This window comes from Dermacentor silvarum, chromosome 7 (assembly GCF_013339745.2).
Source record: "Dermacentor silvarum isolate Dsil-2018 chromosome 7, BIME_Dsil_1.4, whole genome shotgun sequence".
Lineage (NCBI taxonomy): Eukaryota > Metazoa > Arthropoda > Arachnida > Ixodida > Ixodidae > Dermacentor > Dermacentor silvarum.
Genome location: NC_051160.1, coordinates 179025289 through 179047952, shown reverse-complemented (window position 1 = coordinate 179047952; position 22664 = coordinate 179025289). Strand labels below are relative to the sequence as shown.

Sequence of the window (22664 nt, the reverse complement as noted above, 5' to 3'; positions counted from 1 at the left end):
AGGATTTGTGGGACATACTGGGCACTCTAGATGTGGAAGATGGAGTAAGTAATCTTTTAAAAGATATCTATAAAAGTAACAAGGTGCTTGTAAAATGGAAAAACAAGGTATCTGAACCTATAGAGATACAGCAAGGGCTTAGGCAGGGGTGCCCTCTGTCACCTCTGTTTTTCATGCTGTATTTACAAAGATTAGAGAAAAAATTAGAGAGGAGCAGACTTGGCTTCAACCTTTCCTTTTTCAAGCAAGGAGAATGGATTAAACAGTCATTAGCAGGACTGATGTACGGGATGACATTGTACTTATGGCTGACAGCAAGGAAGACTTGCAGAGTTTAATGGGCATCTGTGGTAAAGAGGGAGATAGCTTAGGTTTGAAGTTTAGTAAAGAAAAATGGGCAGTCAAGATTTTTAATGATAATCAGGGCAGCGAGCATAGCATACAGGAGGTTACGCTGGAGGTATTGGAAAAGTACAAATATCTTGGAGTGTGGATAAACAATGGGGCTGAGTACCTAACGGAAGATGAAAAATATGTAACGGCTAAAGGTAGCAGAAATGCAGCTGCGATGAAAAATAGGGCACTGTGGAATTACAATAGGTATGAAGCGGTGAGAGGGGATTTGGAAAGGGGTGATGGTCCCTATATAGTTTGACTTTCGGCAATGCGGTCCTGTGCATGAGATCAGAGGTTCGAGCAAGGTTGGAAGTTAAGCAGCGAGGGGTACGTAGGCTTGCTTTGGGAGCACACGGAAATACACCAAATCAGGGGGTACAGGGTGACATGGGATGGACGTCATTCGAGGGCAGGGAAGCCAGCAGCAAGATAGAATTTGAGGAACGATTGAGAGAAATGGCAGAAAAGCGGTGGGCAAGGAGAGTTTTCAGTTATTTGTACATGAGGAATGTTCACACAAAATGGAGGAAGCTGACCAGAAAATTGTCAATCAAAAATTTGGACTGCTGGAGGGGTGCAAACCAGGAAACAGCGGTTAAGAAAAAGGTTAAAGAAACAGAGAGGGGTCTGTGGAAAACAGGGATGCAGACGAAATCAGCACTGGGAACATACAGAACTTTCAAGCAAGAAATAGCGAAATAAAATATCTATGATAATTCTAGGGGAAGCTCTTTGTTGTTTGAAGCCAGGACGGGAGTATTGCGGACTAAGATGCACCGAGTCAAGTACCAAGGTATAGACACGTTGTGCGGTGCGTGTGGAGAGGAAGAGGAAACGGCTGAACACCTCATAATTTTCTGTAAAGGCCTTAACCGTACAGTTCAAAGCAACGGGGCTAATTTTTTCAAAGCATTGGTGTTTAGGGACAGTACCCAGGTGAAAATTTCCAACTGGGATCCAACTGGGATCAGCTGGGATGAACTGGTTCCAGCTGGAAACCAACTGGTCCCAGTTACACACCAATTGGTCCCAGTTGGAAAGCAACTGGGTAGCAACTGGTTCCAGCTGGGATACAACTGGAACAATTTCCAGTTATACTGGGAGTGACTGGACCCAGTTGGGATCCAACTGGAACTTTGACCAGTTGTACTGGAATCAACTGGTTCCAGTTGGATTCCAACTGGAACATTGACCAGTTGTACTGGTAGCAACTGGTTCCAGTTTGGATCCTAATGAAATGGTGACAGAAGTTTAACTGAAAGCAAGTAACATGCAGTGCTTGCTAAGACAGCAGCAGCTAGTCTATATACTTATACTGAGTAATTATGTTTGGCAGTTTGAGCAACCCTAGCAAAAATTCTAATAGAAGTTTGTAATAATTAGTCTAATACAGTTTTGTATTAGGACGTGTATAAGTTTTGTATTAGACCAATTGACAGAAATGTCTATTAGTCGTACTGATTTACCTGTAAGAACAATGGCCCTGTGTATTGTACTTATAAGTCTTACACAATCAGTGTTGCATGTCTACTAGTTTCTCCATTAGACTAATGGTTCTATTGGCCTTATCCTGATTGTTGCTGGTTTGATACAACATGTATTGCTGGATTCCGCAGCTCTTGTTTGCTGGTGAAAGTTAATTGATAAATAATTAGACTAGCGGACCGCTTGCTTGCATGGAGAGGCACGTGTTTCTAATTAATCACTGAATAATTAAAAATTCTGCTGTACAATTGTGCAGCAGATTGCGTTCGTACGTTTGCATTAGTTTCAGCGCACTAAGCTAGAAATGGCCATCTCAGCGACATACACAAAAGCGACGTGCGCCTACATGGTCTTGCCAATTTCGCTTCACTGAACCTCGTCGCGATGAGGCGTTGAGTTGGGTCGCTAATGTTTACAGTACAGCGAATACCTCCCCACAAAAAAAAAGGGGGAAAACCGAACAACCAGTCGTAATCTGCAAGGCAGATCGCGGTGCCCGGTCAGCTTACGAACGACGGTGCAATAGCAGCAACCATATTTGTTTGCGGCTGAAGTTTCATCAGTGTCGTATTTTCTGTTGAAGTGCGCATAAAGTAAATGTTAAACTTTTAATCTAAATTGCTAACTTGATACCGCATATAAAAGGCCGTAATATTTATTGACATCGAAGAGCAGTATCGCAGAGAAGGGAACACGGCGGGCGGGAAGAATATAAAACTGCGACCGTAGTCAGCCGTAGTTGCGCACAGCACGTGTGCCATGGCGGCTGCCATGTCAAGGCGAGGCGTCACGCGAGGCGTGCGTGCGTGTTTGTGACTGAACGATGTGTTTTTAAGGAACCCGTGGTGTTAGCGCCTGCGCAATCTCATTCGTGCGGTAGTACATTTGGATAGTTTTTATCTGTGGCTGCTGTTGTAACTTCAAAACAACGCAAGGCAACTCTTTTACCCCTGTTCCTCGCGGCTTTGTGGATCTATCAGCAGGCATCGATGTGCAGCGTTTTCCCCGGCGCCGATTTACCATTTCGAGGTAATTATACTTCTTATTTATGCTTCTGTAGTACAGTATGAAGTGTTTTCTTCTTTTTTTTTTATCCTGATGGTGGACGTAAGTACTTCTGTACAGTGGCGTCGGGCCGATTGCTGTGTGCGTCGCAGCAATGACATGCCTGTTTCCGACAACGCTGTGCAAGATTTCTGTCTAGAGTTCCTTATATCTGCCTACTGTTTCGATGGAACACACATATCATGTTGATTTTGTGTGCTTTATAATCGTCCTGTCGTGTCATGTGGCGTAATTTTTTATTATGATAGACATTTTGAGCTAGCATATATCACACTGTCCTAAAATTAGTTTGGTAATTGCGGAGCCACATTATTCTAATGTGGAAGCAAATATTGCCAGGTTAAACGTTTAGTGGTTGAACTAGCACCCCTGTTTTTAACTGCTTCTATATGTGTATTTTTGTGCCCAGGTTTTTTTAACCACTTCCTCAAAAGGACGTCCTTTGGTTGAAGTCAACGAAAAGCTCTCAATCAAGATTGCAGGTGGCTACATCGAATGACACTTTGTAGACTGCATCAAATAAACATTTGATGATGATCCAAGCTTGTCTTTCTTGCACTGGAGCCAAAAAAAAATGGCCCCATTGGGTCACATTTTTACTGAACCCAGCTGCAGACCACTAGCAGACCGACCAGTCCCTACTGGGGCCAACAGGCAACTGGTCCCAACTGGGGGCCAACAGGCAAATGGTCCCAACTGGGACCCACTAGCAACTGGTCCCAACTGGGACCCACTGGCAACTGGTCCCAACTGGGACCCACTGGCAACTGGTCCCAACTGGCAACTGGTCCCCACTGGGAATTCTGCCATAAGCCACTTTAACTGGTCCCAGTTGTCACCAGTTGCAATATTTTCACCTGGGTAAAGGCAAAACAGACTTTAAGCGGGTAGAAATAACCAAACGGAGGTTATCTGATTGGTGGCTAAAGTCAAGGCAGGGGTGAAGTTTCACCCACAACCAAGTACAAAATATGTTAATAGTCACGGCTAAATGGCGTATGCCACCGCCCGATTTAAAGGGTTCCGCCTCATCCATCCATCCATCCCGGTCGCATCATGGTTACGAAGCCTGCGCGCTGCGTTAAACGCAATTTACGCAGGTAATTCTGTTTAAGGGGAGTTGTTTCCGAGATTGTGAGCAAACGTTATTTCGATTGTGCAACTAGAGTATCGTTTCAGTCACTAGAGCGATTCCACACGACAGAGATGCCTCAATCGAGCTAGTGCTATGCGGGACTCTTATCCATTCAGCTGTGAAGATTAATCGGGTTCAGTTCTTTTGAATTCAGTTCTATGTAAGATTATGTGTTTACGGTGGGTCACGGAACATAAGTATCTGATGCCGCCGAAAATATTGGAACTTAGAACCACTCGTTTGTTCGAGAACACTCAATGCCAGGATACGCGTTTTTTAAAAAGAAGATACCGAAGTACTTCAGTGAAAGCTTTCCATTTTTAAGGCTATAAAAAGCGAAAGACGACGAGAATAAAACAAGTCAAATTGAAAACAATTTATTAAGGCGAAAACGTAGATGGCTCATGGGCCAAAAAATCCGACGTCCGCTGTTACGGCACCTAAATTCATGGTGCCACCAACAAAGGTCGTGGTTTCGAGTGCCTTAGTTAACTCCAACTTAATTGACATAGAGTACGGCACTCGAACCCATGACCTTTGGTTTCATTAGGGAAAAGTTCATTAGGGCACACTTAAATAAGGTACTCGAACCCACGACCATTGGTGGGAAAGAACAAGTAATAGGAAGTAATTGCACGTTAAAGGTGGTCAAAATTAACCCGGAGTCCCCCACTACGGAGTGCCTCATAATCATATCGTGGTTTTAGAACATATAAAACACCAGAATTTAATTAGATTTCTTAAACTCACGACGCATTCGAATGAGAATGTCAAGTTATGTAATGAATTTCTCGTGAGCGCGCACGCTTTCGCATTCATTCTTTTTAGCGTTTGCTAAAGTGACTGTCAAGTTTTTGAACAATGCAACAAACATCAACTGGGAATCACAATGTCACGATCCGCCCCGGACCGTGAACGAAAGGAGAGGGGCCGAGGAACCCCCATCCCAGATACGACGCGCAGCGTGGTGGTGATGAACGATGACTGATCGCCGAGCAGCTGTGCTCGCGATGTTTATTCAATGCGGTGAACCAATGTTGCCCACCGAGCATCGGCGGGCCACTAAGCCTAGTAGGCCAACTAAAGATATGGCTGGGGTTACGTCACACGATCGTCATACCCCCTTAAACCCATTTTGTTTGTCCACGCAAACAACACAAACAAAAAGTGTTAACCAGGCGAGTAACGGTCCGGCGGCCTCCGCTGTCGAGTACTCCGCCTGAGCACAGGTGTTGACGATCCGGGTGTGGCAACGCCGGGTTCTCCCTGAGCCAGTTGAGCTCCGTCCGGAGGGTCAGCAGTGACCGACCTTGATAATGGCGCCGAACTTGGTAGTGGCTCAACGGGTGCCGCACAACTGGCGACGCTTGCCGCCCCTGGTGCTTCGCTGGCAGCGACCGGTGTTGCAGTTGGCCCCCCTGCGGGCTGGCCTTCTGAAGTGGCGCCTAAGCTTGCTGGCTGGGTCACGAGGCGAGGCCGAACATGGTCGGCGTGCCGGTGCCACGTGTTCCCGTCCGGCATGCGGACGAGCAGCGATGAGGCGCTGGCAGGAGATAGCACCTCTCCGGCGGACCAGGGTGGACCAGGACGGAAATTCCTGGTTAAGACCGGAGCTCCCGGCTCCGGCAAAGGCCCGGGATGGCAACCTCTGTCAGGAGCCAGCTTCTGCTTCAACTGTTGCAGGACGTCCAAGGGTGTCTTTACCATCCGACCCAGCAGGAGCTCGCAGGGGGCACGGCTAGTGCCGTCGTGGGGCGTGGTCCAGTACTGAAACAGTGCCCGGGCAACCTGCGTCCGGAAATCTCCAGCCTTACACTTTTTCAGTTTGTCCTTGATTGTCTGTACCACCCGCTCGGCTGCACCGTTTGAAGCAAGGTGGTACGGCGGAACCATCATCCGGCGAATTCCGTTCTTTGTCAGCCAGGCCAGGTACTCTGTGCTGGCGAAAGCGGGGCCATTGTCGGACACGATGACGTCGGGCAACCCCTGGGCGGTGAATACCTGTCGCAGCGCCGCAATGGTCGCGCCTGCTGAAGGAGTGGTGACAGGTAGGACCTCCACCCACTTCAAAAAGGCATCCACCACTACCAGGAAGTAGTGGCCCTTGAAGGGACCCCCAAATCCACATGTAAGCGGGACCAGGGTCTCTATGGGAACGGCCAGGGGGTGATCTCCACATGACGCGAGGCCCGCTGGTGCTCCTGGCAGCTCTGCGCCATGTGAGTGATGTCCCGGTCCAGGCCACCAAACGTGGGACCGGGCCACCATCTTGGTCTTTTCTACACCAGGATGACCCGCGTGCAGCAACTGCAGGACCTTGGACCGGAGACTTTGTGGGATCACCACCCTGGAACCCCAGAGTAGGCAGCCCTGCTGCAGGCTCAGCTCGGCAGCCTTGTGGCTGTAAGCCTGCTGCACCAACTCCTCCCCTCGGGACACCGCCTTGACCACCTGGGACAGGACTGGATCCCGGCTGGTCGCCAGCGACACCGCAGATCTGGAGAGTACCTCCGGGTACACGTGCTCCAGCATGAACAGTTCAGCAGGCTCTGGAGCAGCAGCTGGCACCTCCGGCAGAGGCAGGCGGCTAAGGGCATCAGCAGGTCCCAGGTCTTTTCCCGGACGGTAGACCAGCCGGTAGTTGTAGGCAGCAAGCCTCAAGGCCCAGCGTACCACTCGAGGCGATGCCTGCACGGGAACCGCCTTGTCCGGCCCCAGCAGACCCAGCAGCGGCTTGTGGTCCGTGATCGCCTCAAATTCCGTGCCCCACAGGTACTGGTGAAAGCTCGACCCCGAACATGAGGGCCAGGCCTTCCTTATCCAGCTGGCTGTAACGTTGCTCTGCAGCAAGAAGCCGACGGGAAGCAAACGACACAGGGCGTTCCTGGCCATCCTTGATCCGGTGCGCCAGGACGGCTCCCACGCCGTACGGCGACGCGTCTACTGTTAGGACGACAGGCTTGTCCGGATCGAAGTGCATCAGCACTGGAGCCTTGGTGATTAGCTCCTTGCTGCGCTGGAATGCCACTTCCTGCTCCTTCTTCCAGGTCCATTGCTGACCATCTCCAAGTAGAAGATGGAGGGGCTGTAGATGCGCCGACAGGTTCGGTAGGAAACTCCTGTAGAAGTTGATGAGGCCGAGGTAACTCTGAAGCTCCTTCTTGTTGTGGGGCTTTGGCGCCTTGAGCACAGCATCAACTTTGCGGGGGGGGGGGGGGGCTGGAGACAGGCCAGCCTGGGAAATGACGTGTCCCAGGTACTCAACGCTGGGGGCCAGGAAAACGCACTTTTCCAGCTTGAGCTTGAGACTGGCGTCCTGCAATCGTGCCAGGACGTTGTGCAGGTTCTGCAGGTGGTCCCCATCGTCGGTGCCAGTAACCAGGATGTCGTCCAAGTACACCGCCACGTGCCTCATGCCCCTGAAGAGGTTGTCCATCTCCGTCTGAAAAATGGCCGGGGCTGAGGCCACGCTAAACGGTAAGCGCGTGTACTGGAAGAGCCCCAAAGTTGTCGATATCGTAACATACTTCCGGGAGGCATCCTGGAGCACCAGCCGTCGGTAAGCGTCTCTGAGGTCGAGCTTTGTGAACTTCTGTTCCCCGGACAACGCTGACCAGAGATCTTCAATCCGGGGAAGTGGATACTTCTCGACGGTAGCGACGGGGTTGATGGTAACCTGGAAATCCCCGCAGATCCCGACACTGCCATCTCGCTTGAGGACTGGAACTATTGGAGCGGCCCACTCAGATGTCTTGACGGGCACCAAGATGCCCTCTCGCTGTAACCGTTGCAGCTCCTGGGTGACCCGTCCTTCAGGGCGAACGGCAGTGGGCGAGGCTTGAAAAAACGAGGCCGGGCTCCCTCAGGGACATAAACGCTAGCCGTCCAGCCAGCAAATGTGCCCACCCCCGTTTGGAACAGGGACTTGAAATCGGTCAGGAGGCTTGGGACATCTTTGACCACATGTAAGACGGCCTCTTGGTACTCCGGCAACCGAACGCCCAGTGCGTGAATCCAATTTCGGCCCAGCAGTGTCGGTGATGACCCCTTAGTTAAATAAAATGGAAGGGTTGCCTCCCTGTCACCAAAGCGAACGCGACCTGGGCCTGCCCCTGGACCTGGGAGAGCTGTCCGGAGTAGCTGCGCAGCATCACGCCCAAAGCCTCAACGGACACGTCGGGGAAAGTACGCTTGAACAGTTTCCCGGCCATGACCAACACGCTGGCCCCTGTGTCCAGCTCCATGGAAACGGGGTGCCCGCAGACTTCAACGGTCAGCAGATACGGTGGCACAGACGACGGAACAAGGCCTGTGTGCCACATGTCGAAGATTGGCGGGTTCTCGGCCACAACGTGGAGCCTGGCCGCTGAAGGACCCGCGCCTGCTGCCGCACGTCCCCGTCGCGAACGCTTGCTACGGCTATCCTGATCACGGGCTTGTGTGGAACCTGGGCTTGATCCAGGCTGCTGCTGCTGTCCGCTGTTCGTCCTCCCCCCTCGGCAAACCCGTGCGAGGTGCCCAGTTTTTCCGCACGTGAAGCATTGTGCTTGGGAGAACTGGCACTGTGAGGGGGAGTGGTCACCACCGCAGCGACTGCACGTAATACCCTTGTCGTCATCTTGTTGACCGTTGCTTACGTCGACGGTGAGCCGGTCGCGCGCGCAATCTCGCCGGCGTCCTTGGCCGCAGCGTCCATCGCCTGCGCTGCCTTCACGACGTCGTCCAGCGAGGGATCAGGAAGCTCCATGAGTCGTGTCTGCATGGTGGGGTTGTTTATCCCGCAGACGAAACGGTCCCGGAGCAGCGAGTCGAGCTGGTCCCCGAAGGCGCAGGCACTCGCTAACCCTCGTAACGCAGCGACGAACTGGCCGAGGGTCTGTCCTTCGCGGCGGCTCCGGTTGTTGAAGCGAAAACGCTCCATTAACGTTGACGGTGCCGGGCTGAAGTGCGACCGCAGTGTTTTGAGCAGCTCACTCAGCGTCTTGACATGCGGTGTGGCCGGCTTGAGAAGGTCGAGCAGGAGACTGAAGACGCGGGTCCCGCAGCTGGCCAGGAAAATGTCCCGCTGTTTTGCCTCGGGTGTGTCGTTCGCCCGGAAAAACATGTGAACTTGTTCCTCGTAGACTGGCCAGGCGGACCCATCACCCTCGAACGGCTCGAGCCTCCCGTACAGCGGCATGGCGGCAGGAACGGGGGGCGGCGTTTCACCGCTCTCGGTGGCTTGGGTCGACACGTGGGCTTCCTTCGTCGCCAGTGTCACGATCCGCCCCGGACCGTGAACGAAAGGGGAGGGGCCGAGGAACCCCCGTCCCAGATACGACGCGCAGCGTGGTGGTGATGAACGATGACTGATCGCCGAGCAGCTGTGCTAGAGTGACCTAGAATATGGGAGAGTGTCCAAAGCGCCGGCTCCGGCGAGGACCTTTTTCTGTGAACTGCCGCGCCGCGCCGCTGCTGCTCCGGACCCGTGGCATAGAGAAAGAAATTCAACAAGAGGGGACACTCGGCAAAAACTGGCAACAGGAAACACGTCACCATACGTCACGCTATACTTTTGACACTGAACGTTAGCTGCCGCGAGCATCGAAAAAAAAAGAAAGTGAACTTAAGTTAACAGGCATTGATTTATTTTTTTCATTCTTTGCCGCGAAAACTAAAACGTTTTGCGTAGAAATGAACTTAAGCTTTGCGACTTATTTTCCTTGCCTTACCTAGCCACAGGTCAATGACGCGCCAGTTACATGCGTCTTCCGCCAGACACTCCCCCGAAGCCAGCGAGGATGGCTGCGCGCGCGGCGACCCGTCTGTCTCCTTCTTTTTTTTCTTTTTTAAATGTAACCTGGTTTATTGGGCCCTCGGCGTATTCTTGCGTTCCTTCTGCACTGCGACAAGACACCACTGCACTATTGGACTACGGCAAGGTGAGAAATCTTGTTTCACAGTCTACGACGCAATTAGGCTTACGGCACGGGACCGAGACTTAAGACGCAGTTTGCGAAAAACAGCTCGGCCATCCTGGCGCAGTTAATTTGAGTAAATGAATCGTGCTGAGACATGTTTCCGACGCTTCCTAGGGGGACTATTGTAACTTATTTCGGTTTTTGAGCCACACTGGCCGCACAGGGCGCCGTGTCGCAGTTAGCGAGAACTCAGCCGTGGTGTGTAGTCTAGTGCATCTTGCTAGGAGAATTTTGTGCCGCTTTCTCTGACGCCAGACATTGCTGAAAAGTAATTTTGTTACTTTCTGGGGTACCTTTGAGGCACGCTGGCCGCACAGCGCACTGTGACGCAGTTAGCGATAAGCAGCTCGGCCGTGGTGATAAAGTTAGTTTGGCGTGTAATGAATCTTAGAGGGACAAGTCTGTGACGTTTTTTGTGGCTCCGCAACAACATATACTTTCTTTCGGTACTCACGCCTGTTGAAAACGCGATGGGCGATTGCCAAGAGTGATAACATGGGGTGTGCTGCTGGCGCCGGCAGAACGCGCGAACGACGAACATATCAGAAACTTGTAATTCGAAAATTACGTCTTCTAGAGGACTGAAAAAAAGGCATTGCACCCACGCATTTGCGTCCGTCTCTGTGTATGTCGCGTACCGTCGCGTCGCCCGAGGCCAAGTTTTGGAAACGCGAAGTCGCCCGTGTATTTGTGCTCCCAAAGTGCAGAAAATAATGCCCGGAAATTGAGGAACGCTCGGAAATCAGATGTTTTCATATATGTTTGGGATGAGTCGGGTATTTTCTACGCCATGTATGTAAAAGCGAATTGTTTTTGTTTGTAATGCCGCCCATTCACCGCTTTCGCACGTTTCGCCTCGCAGTATTCCTATGTCCAAATACCAAAATGACTCATGCTTGTAACATGCTGTTACGTGCTTGCAAATGTAACATGCTTGTAAATTACTTTTTTTTTTCAGCTGGTACCGTCCGGTGGAGCTTCATACAGGAACTACTGCCTCACCTGCTGGTGTCACAACGTTGGATGAACGCACAAAAAGCGCGGAACGAGCTTTTATATAGAGCAATATAAATATTTCCTAATTGCACAAAAGGTCTTGCGTCTACTTTGTGAAATTGCACGTGGCACAGATTCGATGGGACTTTACGATATCGTTCGCATTCATTTTTACTGAATAATAAACCGATTCTGCACGAAGAGCAAAAAAAAAAAAAAAGAAAAATAAAGGGGGGGGGGGCGCAGCTGGCGTGCTAGCTTGCGTTCAAAATAGGCGCGCCCGAAACCGGCAGTGATGCAAGTGATCGACACCGACCGCTTGGCACGCTGCAGTTAATTCGGCCGCTGGGCCCTATGGGAGTGTCCCCTCTTGTTGAATTCCTTTCTCTATGCCCGTGGCTTCAGACGGGAGCGGACGTGTCGAGTTGAGGTGCCGTTTCAGCGCAGCAGGAGCAGCGTGCCAAAGAGATAAGATTTCTTATTTTATAGTTCCTCTTTGTTTTGTTTTTTGTAGGAGGGTTAGCCTAGCCAAGCAATCTTTATAAATTATTTTCATGCTTTTTCACTTTCTTTGTCTTCTCGCTTAGGTAAAAGTAGGTAACAAATTGTTTTCTTTTTTTTCTTTTTGTCACATCCACGCCTTGTTAGTACGAGATGATGGTTGGTACTCGGGGAAACCCACGCGTGCGTTGTTCTGAGTGCGAGCGTTCCTACGCGCTGGAAGAAACGCGGTTTAAGTCTGCACGCGAAGCGAATGGTGCCGATTTTATCTGTAGGATGTGTGTGCTAGGGTCGTGGCTAGACCGTCTCGAGAAAGATAAGCTAGCTAAGCGGGTTGGAAAGCTTGAAAAGGAACTTAAAAGTAAGCAGAAACAGGGGGAAGAGGTAGAAGGAAAGCTAGTTAACGTAGAGATGCAGCTGAGGGCCACCATTCAGCAAAGCAATGGTGAACCCATCGAGGCGAGCACCGTGAATGGAGCTGGCTCCGATGCGAGTGCAGAGACAGCCGAACCCGGAACCGTCAGTGATAGTCACGAGGGGGATACCACTGACGCAGCCGCGGAAGAGAACAAAGGCAAGGATAAGACAGGAGGGGAGGGCATTGTGACCTCGGGGGCAGCTTTCGGCGGTGAGGGGGAAGAAAAGCGTCGAGTAGTCTTTGTTGGGGATTCCAACATGCGTAGAGTAGAACCGGCGATAACAGAGAGGGTAGGTGCAGGCGAACGAGTCCAGGTTAGCGCGCTTCCGGGACAGCCGATTAGGTGATAGTGAAGGCAAAGGAACGCATCTGGGACACAATGGAGGAGAGACACCTAGTGGTGATAATGGGCGGAGTGATTGATGTACTGCACGGACGAGGAGCAGGGATCACAAAGCAAATAGCCAAAGGGGTCACCGACCTGCGGAATGTTTCAAAGGAAGTGCAAATCGCGGTGTGCACGGTCGTGCCAGAGGTTGAAAGGCAGGGCTATGAAATTGAAAGGGCAATTCTTGCAGTAAACAGGGAAATTTGGACTCTAGCTAAAGCAATGAATTTTACGGTCATTGACATAAACCGAGAAGTGCACCGAGCAGGCCGCGAAGGCGCTTTTGTGGTTGACGGGATACATTTTAGCGAAAGGGTAGCAACACCGGTCGGACGTCGATTCGCAGCGCGAGCTGTAGCTTTTTTAGGCGGGTCCCAGGCAATCAGGAAGCAGGATTAAGTATTGAACGTAGCGAAACACCAGTAAAGGACAGAATTAGACGACCAGGAGTCAGGAAAAGACGCAGAAAGGATAGGAATAGAGAAGGTAAAATTTGCTACATTAACATGCAGGGTGGTCGCAAGCAGGAAAAATGGCTGGAAATTCAAACACAGCTGAATGATGAAGCGATTAGCGTGTACGCCTTGACCGAAACGCATCTAAGAGATTTGGAGCAGCCGCCTGTTATTGACAATTTTGTATGGGAAGGGTGCAACAGAATGACAGGGAAAAGCGGAGGCGTAGGCGTACTAATTAGGCGAGGTCTGAAGTGGCAAAGGGTAAACGAGACATGTAAAGAGCATTTATGGATTAGTGGCACATGGCAAGGTAAAAAGACGTGGCTGGGAGTAGCTTACCTTTGGACAGGTAGTGATAGCAGAGAAAAAAATAAGGAATTGGTTGATTGCATTAGAAGCGATATTAATGAGTTCAGTAAATCGGGCCAGGTGATATTAGTGGGAGATATGAACGCACACATGGACGATTTAGACGGATATACTGATTACAACGGCTCTCTAGTGCTGGATCTGTGTGATGAACAGAACCTTATAGTAGTTACCCTAACAGGGAGAATAAGTGTCATGGACAGGTAACGTGGCAATTCGGAAACAGGCAGTCATGTATCGACTTCGCCTTAGTCTCAGAAATGGTCTACGAACAACTAAACCTAATGATAATAGACGAAAATGGAAAAAAATAGCCTGGGAAGCGATCATAGACGTTTAGCATTAAAGTTTGGGCGAGATACCAGCGCAGAACATGAACCAATAGCCTCAGAGTTTTGAAAATGAATGGCGAGCAAATAACAGAGATCGCAAACAACGTAGAGAAGAAAATTGAGGCTTTTCCTACAGCAGTCTGGGAATACAAGGAACTGGTGGACGTTATGCAGCATGAAATAAGGCGGACACGGCAAAACAATTGTTGGATTGGCAAGAGGAAACCACGTAAGTGGTGGAACAAGGAAATAAAACAAGCTATAGAAGAGCGTAAAGAGGCATCTAGGGCTCATCGAGAAGCCAAAACTTTGGGATTACAAGAAGAAGAGGTGCTCCTTAGATGGAATACATACCGAGAAAAGAAAAGGGTTGCGAGTGAGCTCGTGCAAGAGAAAATTAAATGCGCAAGTGAACGTTGGGTGTATAACATTCACAAAAGAGACAAAAGCGCTCCAAAAAGATTCTTGAACCATATAAAAGGACTCGGAGCTCCAACTAAAAACTCGCAAACGGCTATAAGGGATGAAGACGGTAACATCTACGAAGGAGATGATGCGATGCGGTACATCACAGACGTTATTAGGGATAACTTCGGCACGGGAAAAAGCGCAGTTCAGACAACAGATCCAGCAACAGCAGAGAGGCCAGAAAGATCAAAATTTAGCATAGAAAGCTTTTATTGGAAAAAGGCAGCAGAAAATGTCCCTAACAACACGGCAGCAGGACCCGATGAAATCCCAATACAGCTAATCAAAAACCTCGGTCCAAAAAGCACGGCACTGCTGACTAATGCCATAGAGCAAGTGATTAGAATAAAGAAAATTCCCGTTGGATGGCATGAAAGCAAGATGAATCTCATCTACAAAGGCAAAGGAGATAAGGATAAGACGAGCTCGTACAAGCCAGTTACAGTAACGTCGGTGATATATAGAATGGCAATGCAAGCCATAAAATTAGAACTGTCGAAGTGGGTGGAGAAAAACGATGTATTGGGGGAACTACACTGCGAATTAGGTTTTGATTTATCCTACATGCGTAATGGACAAATGGTGCAAAAGAAGATCCCTGGACTGATGTACGCAGACGACATTGTGCTACTAGCGGACAATAAAAATATTTACAGTTGCTTGCGAATATCTGTGGGATTGCAGCGACAAATCTAGGCCTTAAGTTTAGCGCAGAGAAATCAGGAATTATGATCTTTAATGAACACACGAGTAACTTCGTGGGGTCAATTCAACAGCAAGTAATACCCATAGTGAAGCAATATAAGTACCTCGGCGTACACATAAACGAAGGAAAGAATTACTCAATCAACCACCAAGATAATCTGAAAATAAAGGGGAAGCGGAATGGCAGCTATAATAAAACACAAAGCACTGTGGGGCCACAATAAGTATGAGGTGGTGCGTGGAATCTGGAAAGGAGTAATGGTGCCAGCGCTAACATTCGCAAATGCCATTATGCCATTAATCGGATATATTGGCGGGTTTGGAAGTTAACCAAAGATCAGGAGGCCGGTTGGCTTTGGGAGCTCACGGTAATACCACAAATGAGGCAGTGCAGGGTGACATGGGTTGGGCCTCTTTTGAAGTCAGAGAAGCACAGAGCAAAATTAGTTTTGAAGAAAGGCTCAGGAACATGGATGAAAATAAATGGGCGGCTAAAGTGCACAAGTATCTCTACATGAAAAGCGTGGACACAGAATGGAGGAAGAGGTCAAGGAAGTTGGCAACCAAGTACAGGATAATCGAAACTGCAAATAGACAACCAGGAGTCATCAGAAAGAAAGTGAGAGAAATAGAGACCGGTGAATTGGATGCAAAGAATGGAAACAAAAAGGACAATGGAGATTTACAAGAATGAGAAGAAAGAAATTAGAAGGGAAAATCTGTACGATAACACAAAGGGCAGTGCCTTGCTATTTGAGGCTCGAGCCGGTTGCCTAAGGACGAAAACACATCGGAACAAATATTCGGAACTAGATAAGACATGTGCATGCTGCAGGAGAGATCCAGAAACCACTCAGCACATCCTGGTGGAATGCAACGGGATCCACCCAGCGAGAACCGTAGGTAACCTACAACTCCCAGAAGCGCTTGGTTTCAAAGTGGAAGGAAACATAAACAGATCAGCCGTAGAGATCAGCAAGAGACGATTGGAGTACTGGTGGAAAAAAAGCAGGGAAAAGATGGATACGACCTGATCTCTTAAAATCATAGGCAGCGGCACAAGGTAATTTTTTGAAAAAGAAAAGTAATAATGAGAGGTATACAAAAATGCTAGATAAAGAACATGTATAGTATACCTGATTAAATCAAGCAGGCTAGGTGACTATTTGTCGCTGCCCCGTTTCAAAGGGGATGCCAATAAATCATTATCATCGTGGGCTTTTCGCGCTCGCGTAGCGCGCGGGAAGCGAGGGTCGTCTGCTACGCGCTGTAGTTTTTTGCGTTCATTTTCCACGCAAAGCACTTAACCTATATTTAACTTCAACAGTGTGGTGCTGCATGAAGCTTACCAATATTTTAGCGTTTCTTTGTGCATGGGCAGCAAGATAATGCAAAAACTAACGTATAAAACTCATCAGCGCGGCCTAGCTCCGGTGCTAGAGTTCGGGAACGGTATTACGGTAACTGTGCGTGCGTAGAAGCGCACAGTTAGTTGCACAGAAGCAAGTTGCACTGGTAGCGTTTCATTTATTTTTGTTTGTCTTGTTTCTTGCCACGTGTATTTCTCGCGTAGCGTTTACCTACACGCCGTGGCAGCTTAGTGGCTTTTGCAGGTTGTACTGCTAAGCTCGAGGACGCGGGTTCCATTCCCGGCCACGGGCTTACATTTCGATGGAGGTGAAATGCATAAAACACCCGTGTACATAGATATAGTTGCACGTTAAAGAACCCCAGGCGGTCGAAATTACCGGAGCCCTCCAATACAGCGTCTCTCGTAGCCATATTGTGATTTTTGGATGTAAAACCTCAGAAATTATCGTTACTATTATTAGCCTTTACCTGTGCTCTCAGTTATACATGATATATGGGTAAGTTCGACACGTATAGAGATCGAGATTGGCATTCAACACGTTTTTATTGTCACACCTACAGCATTAGAGGGATTTCTGGCCGTCGTCATATGACCACACGTCATATTGTTATCGTTAATCGTGACGTGAGTGCAAGTTTGTCAGGTTACTAATGCCATGACCCATCAGTCATCTTAGTGACATATTTGTGCCTTTGGTATACATACCAAGTGAACGAGCCGCGATAGTTACGCGGTTTGTATTTATTTTTGGTATCGCGGCATCGGCCAACAGACGCATTCCGCTTCTCAAGAGCCTAGTTAAGGATTTCGCCTTAATAAAGAAACAACAGAGCGCGGGATGCAGTCTTGTAAAGCAAATCGAATGCATGAAATAAAAGAAAGGAAACGATAGGGTGTAAAAGCGTTAATTAGCATGAGCTAGCCATATCTGCTACGTTCTCTTGGTTATTATCGCGGTCTCCAGCTTATTTTCTTCTGCAGCACGTTCACGTTGCTCATTCCACGCATAACTAAATGAAGCAAACTCAAACAGCCGCGTAAGCGCGGACGAAGGGAGCTAGAAGGAAATAGACAAAATACCCGTATTCACAGCCGGCAAACGCGTTCTCTGCGCAGTGAGTAACTGCGGTATTACCTTGCGGTGACGTGGAACCCAATATATCCCAAATTATCGCGATATTGGCAAATAGCAACCAAAATATCAGGCTCGTAGCAGACGCCCGCCGCCTTGGCTTGGCTTCCGCAGCGCAGAAAGCCCACGATCATAGAGTTTCATATTACTTCTCTATGCCCACGATGGATGGATGGATGAGGCTGAACCCTTTAAACCGGGCGGTGGCATACGCCACCTAGCCATGACTATTAACCTATTTTGTACTTTGTGGTGGGTGAAATTTCACCCCTGCCTTGATTTTATCCACCAATCAGATAACCTCTGTTTGGTTATTTCTACCCGCTTAAAGTCTATTTTGCCTTCACTGTTCCTAAACCCCAATGCTTTGAAAAAATCAGCCCCGTTGCCTTGCACTGTAGGGTTAAGCCCTTTACAGAAAAGTATGAGGTGTTCAGCCGTTTCCTCTTCTCCACACGCACAGCACAACGTGTCTATACCTTGGTACTTGACTCGGTACATCTTAGTCCGCAATACTCCCGTCCTGGCTTCAAACAACAAAGAGCTTCCCCTAGAATTATCGTAGATATTTTCTTTGGCAATTTCTTGCTTGAAAGTTCGGTATGTTCCCAGTGCTGATTTTGTCTGCATCCCCGTTTTCCACAGACCCCTCTCTGTTTCTTTAACCTTTTTCTTAACCGCTGTTTCCTGGTTTGCACCCCTCCTGCAGTTCAAATATTTGATTGACAGTTTTATGGTCAGCTTCCTCCATTTTGTATCAACATTCCTCATGTACAAATAACTGAAAACTCTCCTTGCCCACCGATTTTCTGCCATTTCTCTCAATCGCTCCTCAATTTCTATCTTGCTGCTAGCTTCCCTGCCTTCGAATGACGTCCATCCCATGTCACCCTGTACCCCCTGATTTGGTGTATTTCCGTGTGCACCCAAAGCAAGCCTACCTACCCCTCGCTGCTTAACTTCCAACCTTGCTCGAACCTCTGATCTCATGCACAGGACCGCATTGCCGAAAGTCAAACTATATAGGGACCATCACCCCTTTCCAAATCCCCTCTCACCGCTTCATACCTATTGTAATTCCACAGTGCCCTATTTTTCATCGCAGCTGCATTTCTGCTACCTTTAGCCGTTACATATTTTTCATCTTCCGTTAGGTACTCAGCCCCATTGTTTATCCACACTCCAAGATATTTGTACTTTTCCACTACCTCCAGCGTAACCTCCTGTATGCTATGCTCGCTGCCCTGATTATCATTAAAAATCATGACTGCCCATTTTTCTTTACTAAACTTCAAACCTAAGCTATCTCCCTCTTTACCACAGATGCCCATTAATATCTGCAAGTCTTCCTTGCTGTCAGCCATAAGTACAATGTCATCCCGTACATCAGTCCTGCTAATGACTGTTTAATCCATTCTCCTTGCTTGAAAAAGGAAAGGTTGAAGCCAAGTCTGCTCCTCTCTAATTTTTGCTCTAATCCTTGTAAATACAGCATGAAAAACAGAGGTGACAGAGGGCACCCCTGCCTAATCCCTTGCTGTATCTCTATAGGTTCAGATACCTTGTTTTTCCATTTTACAAGCACCTTGTTACTTTTATAGATATCTTTTAAAAGATTACTTACTCCATCTTCCACATCTAGAGTGCCCAGTATGTCCCACAAATCCTTTTGGATTACGCTGTCATAGGCTCCCTTGATATCCAGAAAGGCGAGCCATAGGGGCCTGTGTTCCTTTTCTGCTATTTCAATACACTGCGTCAATGAGAACAAAGTATCTTCTAACCTTCATTGTTTCCGGAACCCATTTTGTAGTTCCCCCAGCACCTCCTCACTCTCCACCCATGCCTGCAGTCTGTCCTTTATAATCTGCATCACCACCCTGTAAACCACTGACGTCACTGTTATGGGACGGTAGTTGTTTATGTCGGCTTTGTCCCCCTTTCCCTTATATATCATGCTCATCCTGCTCAGTCTCCACCCGTCGGGGGCTTTACCGTCCATTATCATTTTGCTCACTGCCTCTCTTAATGCTTTCTTAGATTTTGGACCCAATGTCTTGGTGCCGATTTATCTGTAGGTTGTGTGTGCTAGGGTCGCGGCTAGACCGTCTCGAGCAAGAGAAAGATAAGCTAGCTAAGCGCCCCTTTACAAATCCCTCTCACCACTTCGTACCTATTGCACGCAACAGCGACAAGCGACGCGATGGAGATGGCTGTCGCGTTCGCTCGTCGCCTACAAGTCGTACCGCATGCAAGCGACAAGACGAGCGACGACTTTGAGCGACGTCTCCCCGGTGTTGCCGGTATGAGGGCAGCAAATACTCGCCGAAACTGGCGTGACGCTTGCTTTATTAATTTCAGTTGATGTGTTTTAGTGTAAAGAGCAGCATGAATATTTTTAAAGGTCTTGCATTACGTTATTATCCTTGCACCTATCAAAATCTAGTCGTTTGCTCGTTCCGTGCGACAATCGGTAGTACTTGACTGATGTATATCCAGTTCCGGCTTCGCGCTATTGGCTAGTCGCTCATAGCACTTCCGGGCGAGGAGCGACGAATTCTAGATTTCTAGAACCGAGCGATTGAGCGAAAAGACCAAGCGATCTGTTCGCGCGACGGCCCGTTTCGTCGCTCGAAGCCGTCGCTCGTCGCCGTCGCTCACAAAATCGCGTGAATGCGGTTTGGGCTTAACTCGTAAGGCGCAACCGCATGCACGCGATTTTCGAGCGACAGCGGCAAGCGATGGCGACGAGCGACAGGTTCTGCCGTCGCGGAGGGCGATCCGTCGCTGTCGCTGGTCGCGTCGCCGGTTTCTGGCCAGCCAGAAAATATCGCTCGTCGCCCGGAAATCAGCACGATAACATCCGCTGGGGACAGCGATTGCGCAACAACATGGCAGCAATCAGTCTGCCCGCTTCGATCTGAATTCGCTCTTGCAACTTGCTCTCTGCTGTGACAGCAAAAAAATAAATAGTACAATCAGCCATCGCTTCGTCTCATCGCTAGCTGAGGACTAAGTGTCGATGCTCTCTTGTCGTTATTCTTGAGATCGGTTGTTTGTTTTGACGCTGTTAGGCCTGAGACGCCACCGAGAGCCGAGAAAATGTTTTAAGTTTTACTCAACAGATGGCGCCACGGCATTTTAAGCGTAGGCCGGTTGGCTTTGGGAGCACACGGTAAAACGACAAATGAGGCAGTGCATGGAGACTTGGGTTGGGCCTCTTTTGAAGTCAGAGAAGCACAAAGCAAAATTAGTTTTGAAGAAAGGCTCAGGAACATGGATGAAAATAAATGGGCGGCTAAAGTGCACAAGTATCTCTACATGAAAAGCGTGGACACAGAATGGAGGAAGAGGTCAAGGAAGTTGGCAACCAAGTACAGGATAATCGAAAATGTAAATAGACAACCAGGGGTCATCAGAAAGAAAGTGAGAGAAATAGAGACCGTGAATTGGATGCAAAGAATGGAAACGAAAAGGACAATGGAGATTTACAAGAATGAGAAGAAAGAAATTAGAAGGGAAAATCTGTACGATAACACAAAGGGCAGTGCCTTGCTATTTGAGGCTCGAGCCGGTTGCCTAAGGACGAAAACATATCGGAACAAATATTCGGAACTAGATGAGACATGTGTATGCTGCAGTAAAGATCCAGAGACCACTCAGCACATCCTAATGGAATGCGACGGGATCCACCCAGCGAGAACCGTAGGTAACGTGCAACTCCCAGAAGCGCTTGGGTTTAAAGTGGAAGGAAACATAAACAGATCAGCCGTAGAGATCAGCAAGAGACGATTAGAGTACTGGTGGAAAAAAAGCAGGGAAAAAATCGATACGACCTGATCTCTTAAAATCATAGTCAGCGGTACAAGCTAAATTTTTGAAAAAGGTATACAAAAATGCGAGATAAAGAACATGTGTAGTATACCTGATTAAATCAAGCAGGCTAGGTGACTATTTGTCGCCACCCCGTTTCAAAGGGGATGCCAATAAATCATCATCATCATCATCATCAACGGCACATGGCAAGGTAAAAAGACGTGGCTTGAAGTAGCTTACCTATGGACAGGTAGTGATAGCAGAGAAAAAAATAAGGAATTGGTTCATTGCATTCGAAGCGATATTAATGAGTTCAGTAAATCGGGCCAGGTGATATTATTAGGAGATATGAACGCACACATGGACGATTTAGACGGATATACTGATTACAACGGCTCTCTAGTGCTGGATCTGTGTGATGAACAGAACCTTATAGTAGTTACCCTAACAAGGAGAATAAGTGTCATGGACAGGTAACGTGGCAATTCGGAAACAGGCAGTCATGTATCGACTACGCCTTAGTCTCAGAAATGGTCTACGAACAACTAAACCTAATGATAATAGACGAAAATGGAAAAAAATAGCCTGGGAAGCGATCATAGACGTTTAGCATTAAAGTTTGGGCGAGATACCAGCGCAGAACATGAACCAATAGCCTCAGACTTTGAAAATGAATGGCGAGCAAATAACAGAGATCGCAAACAACGTAGAGAAGAAAATTGAGGCTTTTCCTACAGCAGTCTGGGAATACAAGGAACTGGTGGACGTTATGCAGCATGAAATAAGGCGGACACGGCAAAACAATTGTTGGATTGGCAAGAGGAAACCACGTAAGTGGTGGAACAAGGAAATAAAACAAGCTATAGAAGAGCGTAAAGAGGCATCTAGGGCTCATCGAGAAGCCAAAAAGTTGGGATTACAAGAAGAAGAGGTGCTCCTTAGATGGAATACATACCGAGAAAAGAAAAGGGTTGCGAGTGAGCTCGTGCAAGAGAAAATTAAATGCGCAAGTGAACGTTGGGTGTATAACATTCACAAAAGAGACAAAAGCGCTCCAAAAAGATTCTGGAACCATATAAAAGGACTCGGAGCTCCAACTAAAGACTCGCAAATGGCTATAAGGGATGAATACAGTAACATCTACGAAGGAGACGATGCGCTGCGGTACATCACAGACGTTACTAGGGATAACTTCGGCACAAGAAAATGCGTAGTTCAGACAACAGATCCAGCAACAGCAGAGAGGCCTGAGAGATCAAAATTTAGCATAGAAAGATTTTATTGGAAAAAGGCAGCAGAAAATGTCCCTAACAACACGGCAGCAGGACCCGATGAAATCCCAATACGGCTAATCAAAAACCTCGGTCCAAAAAGCAAGGCACTGCTGACGAATGTCATAGAGCAAGTGATTAGAACAAAGAAAATTCCCGTTGGATGGCGTGAAAGCAAGATGAATCTCATCTACAAAGGCAAAGGAGATAAGGATAAGACGAGCTCGTACAGGCCAGTTACAGTAACGTCGGTGATATATAGAATGGCAATGCAAGCCATAAAATTAGAACTGTCGAAGTGGGTGGAGAAAAACGATGTATTGGGGGAACTACAGAATGGGTTCAGGCCAGGCAGACGCTTAGATAACAATATGTTTGTACTAACTCAGTGCATAGA

General features: G+C 48.3%; 1 long non-coding RNA gene across 1 annotated transcript; it reads left to right on the top strand.

The window, feature by feature from the left end:
• Positions 1-1488: 1488 nt before the first annotated feature.
• On the top strand, positions 1489-3483 carry LOC125947082 (uncharacterized). Its single transcript, XR_007468122.1, has 2 exons — positions 1489-2910; positions 3356-3483. It is a non-coding gene; the product is annotated as an uncharacterized LOC125947082 (long non-coding RNA).
• Positions 3484-22664: the final 19181 nt, after the last annotated feature.